This window comes from Plectrocnemia conspersa, unplaced genomic scaffold, assembly GCF_051122295.1.
Source record: "Plectrocnemia conspersa isolate PC_06_02 unplaced genomic scaffold, ASM5112229v1 ptg000007l, whole genome shotgun sequence".
In the NCBI taxonomy this organism is placed as follows: domain Eukaryota; kingdom Metazoa; phylum Arthropoda; class Insecta; order Trichoptera; family Polycentropodidae; genus Plectrocnemia; species Plectrocnemia conspersa.
This window is the reverse complement of record NW_028277171.1, coordinates 10,000,001-10,005,640: the sequence shown is the minus strand read 5'-3', so window position 1 is coordinate 10,005,640 and position 5,640 is coordinate 10,000,001.

Below are 5,640 nucleotides of genomic sequence, written 5' to 3'. Positions count from 1 at the left end.
TGACAGATTTAGGTTGTCAATTAATGCTTTAAAACTGATTTTTTCCTTCTAAGGGCATCTATATTTTTATGATATGGGATGAAACGGGATCATATGCTCTAATTGTGCATAATTATTACTTTATATTGTGTGTCTGTTATGAAATAAAAATAAAATTTTTAAGACGGAAAAAAGAGCGAGATGCCGTTATGCTAGCAGAGCTCGCTTACTCGCTCGCACTAGTAAAATGAGCGATTGACAACTATCGACCTGGCTACTCAACTCAAACGATAATATTAGTCTCGACACATTTAATATATTTTCGAGCTAGTAAATAGCTAAATTATGTAAAACAGAATTAGTAATCTGTGTTTTAATTATTTATAAATACATATATTGATTTTCTTTTAAAAATTATCCATATAATTACGATTGACGATATAATATTGAATTTTTAAGGACGTGACGATGAATTCGATATTAACCGTGATATTATTACTGTGACAGTAATAGTATGCGTTTATGCTAAGACTATTTTTACCAATTTTAAATCTGGTACAAGTATTTAAAGTTTCAAGTTTTAGGATAATCTTTTAATGTAATAATTTTTTATGATCAATTTATTTATATTTTTAAGAACTGTTTTAATAAATTCAAAACTTAAAAATTCAAAAATAAAGCCACGAGGCCAAACTACGCTGGTTCGCTCTAGGTGTAAAAACGCCTGCCAATCCAAAACAGATCCCCACAAAAAAACAATGTAATATTTATCATTTCTGCCTCAAATGGGCAAATACATACGAAAAACTTGTAGAATATTTGTCTAAATATAAAATTTGATCATTTTCACAAAATATAATAAAACTTTACCAGCCCCACCTATTTTTTTTTATGTACGAAAAAATTGGGTGGGGCCTGGCCCCAATTGCATTTATATTATCACCACAGCTGATATTTTTGAGCGCCATTTCGAAATTTGTTAATATGTGGGGGCACCTATTCATGCCATATTTTTAAAAATATTATGGTTCAAATAATTGATTTACAGCCTTAAATTATACTAAAAAGCCATTTTATTAGGCTCAAATGCTTACGGCACCTTTAAATGTCTAATGAGTACTGGCGATTTTCTTGATGACACCTATAGAAGTCATCCGCGGTGAAAGGGTTAAAAGTCTTGTAAAACATATTTTTTTCAGTGAGTTTTAGGATTGTATTACACTTATATAAATTTATCCATATTTAACACTCTAAAGGTGGATGACTCAAATATGCGTCATTGAAAAACTATTGGTAAAAGTCGTTTATGCACAACATAATCAACACTTACACGTTTAATTGGATAAGATTTAAAACACAGTTTGTAAATTAGTGATATCTATTATATATTGTTAACTATAATTACAGCTTACAATCAATAGATGTCGCTTAGCAGTTAGGGCTTAATTTTAATAATAGCGCATTCTTAATATTAAAATGTTTAGTTTGCTGCGGGACCTGAACCGATAGTCTCTAGGATATCAATTCAACGCCTTAAGGACTACGACATTCCGGTTATACAAGACAATCTAAATATAAAGTTGTAAAATCGCCATGACGCGTTTTGAATGTCTCTCTGTAAAACATATGACTAAAGAATATAGACAAGGTTATTTTGCTCGTGTAACACCATAGACCAGGGGTCGGCAAACCTTTTTTGTGAAGGACCAGATTGTAAATATTTTAAGCTCAGCGGGCCAGGAAGCAAAATTAAAATGAGCTTTATCATTTCTCTCAAATATTCAAATGTATTGCAAAAGGCATTACGTGGGCACTGAAGATGCTGTCAAATTTAAAGTGCATAACGTCACGGTGAAATACAAAGCAATAGGAGCACCTTATAAGGTGATACCTAGCTAGCTCCTTAACTCGACGGTTGGCCGCTCTATTATAGCACATACTTTGATTTTTTTATATGTCAAATCTAACAATTACTTGCAGCCCGGATTAAAATAAGCAGAGGGCTGGATTTGGCCGTAATTTTCTGACCTCTGCCATGGACAGTGAATATATTAAAAAATATCTAATTTAATTGGGCCTTCTTTTTCGTATTTTAAATATTCCTATCCTAAGTGCATGTAAACGCAGGACAAATACCCCCTGGATAGATATATCTCCCATCAAAACTCCCCTGGACATTAACCCCCTGTACAAATAATCCCCTGTGCAAATAACCCCCTGACAAATAGCCCCCTGAAAATTAACTCCCCGTGTAAATAACCCCCCTGACGATTAACCCCCGCCACGTATAGAGATAAGTATTTTATATAAGTTGTTATTATTTATAATAAATGGTCATTATTTTAATAAAATAATGTTTAATACGAATAATCAGTATCAATACTAATTTATTTCATTCAGCAAAATACAGAATTTTTAAAATATCAATAAAACTAACACATTTACGAAGAAAATATACGTATTGTATATTTTGTACCGGTGACCGGTGCGAGCAAAATTGTTATAAAGAGTATTAAAAAAAAATAAAAAATATTATTAGGCTAGATACATATGTATGTATAATACAGCTAAACTTTGGTAATGGCGTCAGTATATGTTTTATTAAGTATAATAGAGCGTCACAAGACGTGTTAAGTAATATCTGTATTATCTTTATACGTGGCGGGGGTTAATTGTCAGGGGGATTATTTGCATGGTGGGTTAATTGTCAGGGGTTATTTGCACGGGGGGTCAATGTCCAGGGGGGTTTTGACGGGCGGTTATTGTCCAAGGGGTATATTTCCAGGCGGTTAGTGTCCTAGAAACATATTTCCTAATCTAGATTCTCCTTTATATATGGACCTTCGCTTTACTTTATTTGGAATCTCATTATCGGCAACTTAGCGTCAAAAGTGTTAAATTTTGCTTTTAAAAATCATTGGTTATATCGTCAAAATGTATCCTTTTGCTTAAAACATATGTGCTGATGTGCATATTGTTTGTGTTTTATTTATTGTAAGGTGCATAACAATTTTTCGTATTAAATGTGTTTTTAAACGTTATTATATGTTGATATATGTTTTATTTAACTAACAGTATATTTTTTCATTTTTTATAATACGTTTATTGTAATCTGATTTTCTAAAAAGTCTAAAACTTGTTAATGGGAATATATTAACTATTTACCAAGAAAAAACAACAATTAAAAAAACTAAAAACTAAGGTTTTACTAAGAAAAAAAAACTACAAGTAAAAAACTTGTGCTCTTTGTAATTTTAATCTTGATTAAATTTTATTGTAACCATTATTTTTTTGTATGAACGCAAATTGTTGATCGATGTTATGAGCGCTAAACGCTATAGAACGAGCGCGATGCGCAAGATAATAAGCGCATTGCGCAAGATAATAAACGATGGGTGCAAAAAAAATACAAACAGTCCAATATTTTAATTATTTAGAATTCATATGACATCTAGCTATTTACAAATTTCTTAATGGTTATAAACCCCTGCCGCTACATCACTCAGCTGTTTTTTTTAAATAATTCATTTATTTGTTTTACCGCGCATTTGATTGCGATGGACGAAAAATCATCTAAAAACATCATTACATTTACCTTCCTATACTATGTATACCTAATACTATGTCATTTATTTTTTGTGAATAGTAAGTACAATTCTTCGTGAACACATTTTAATAAATTATTCTTTTCTAAGTTTCATGGTTAACGTTTTACAAATTATTTAAAAAAGTACAATAAAAAAAGTTATTTTCCGATTAAAGTATTTAAATTATAATATATTTTAAATATTTAATTAATTTTTTTTAACTAAAATACTGACCAACTATCAATCTTTCGCTGTATTAATTTTAATTTGTAAAAAGATTAATCAAAACATGTTTTATTTCATTTTTACTTCCAAAAATTGAACATAAAAAAAGTCTCGAAATTAAATACGAGCTGGCGCTACCCCAACCAAAAAAAAAATACGAGTGCAAAGGGTTAAATGTTACTTAGCTGAATCTAGGTTATTCTAAAAAATCTGTTTATTAATCTACTACGCTTTGTTTGATCATTTTGCTAGATCAAAATTATGAATAAGTGGAATTTGTTGTATATAAATCGCAACAATATAAATCAGATATTATGATATAGATATGTACTGCGTTTTTCTCGCTTTGATACTATGTCGTAAGTAGGGATTGCAATACCGGTAATACCGGTATTGAGACAAAAATTGACCTTTGGTATTACCGGTATTACAAAATAAAATAACGGTAGTACCGAATATTTTTTTTCTCATATTTGCTGAAAAAGATATCTCCATGGCTTAGAATTACGACTACAAAAATGACGATTTCTATAATGCTTGAAAGCAGAAACGAAAAATAAAATAATGCTCAATATAAGTGGGCGTAGGATATCAATATAAAAAAATATCAGCATATGACACCAATGTAAAAAAATATTATGCAGTACTTAAGTATATATTTACATTAACATTTATAGCTAAAATTTTATTTATGTTACTTTCAACATGATTATAAATATCTTTAAAAAAAATATTCTGAAATATTTAATAAATGTGCAGTAATTAAAATAAGATAAAATAAATAAATTTCACTTCAATCACATAAATCTGTTTTTAGAATAAAATATATCGCCTTTTAAGCAAGCCGACTTACAATTTTTTACACAATCCTTTCTTATTAGATTCTTTCGAAAAATCGTAACTGATCTAAAATAATTAGTAATATAGGAATATATTTCATTGGAACAAATCGACTTTCCAAAAGAAGAAAGATCTGGCGTTCATTTATTCAAAAATATTTTTTCCGACAATATAGCAAATTATTGAAAATGAGGAAATTAATGGGACAGAAAGTTTCTTGTGCACAGTCGTCATATTGATTTTTATTAGTACTCGTATATAACACAATAAAAGATCAGCGTATAAAGTATTTTTAGAAGGACCTGAATGTAAGGAAGATTGTTTAAAAGCTTATTATTCTTTTAAACACGAAATGTGCATTAAAATACAGACGGATAATTGGTCATACATGTAAGAAACTTAAGTAATTTGTTTATACTTCACAAAAAACTATGAAAATGACAGTGTTTACTAAATATTTAAATTAAAATCCTTAAAGAAATGTTCCGACTCGCAAAATTATACGATTTTAGTAGACTAATGGTTCTTAAAACTTTCCCAATTCGGACGGTAAACAAATAAAAAAATTATATCCACAATAAAGCATACCTATATTTTAAAAAATATATGAGATAAACAGTTAAGTGCGTATTTTAATTTAAAATATTTAAAAAAAATACGATGCAGTTTTTTATACAAATTACGCGGAAAAAATAAGCTCTGATTTTCGTGATATTAGTATTATCTTTAAGATCCACAAATAACATTTTATCACTAAGAACTTACTAATAATTATTTTGAAATAGAATGTTCACTCACCATTGTAAATATCTTCATACCAACGCGAATTTTGTATGTCCATCGTGCCAGAAATTCCCACATTGTAAAAAAAGCACCACTTTAATTTGACGTATCAGAAATTTGGAAAATCCAGTAATTCACCTCTATATAATGCACGATAAAATCACTCACAAGAAATGTCGAAAGTTTCACATTACGAGACATAAAAAAATATAATATAATCTCACTA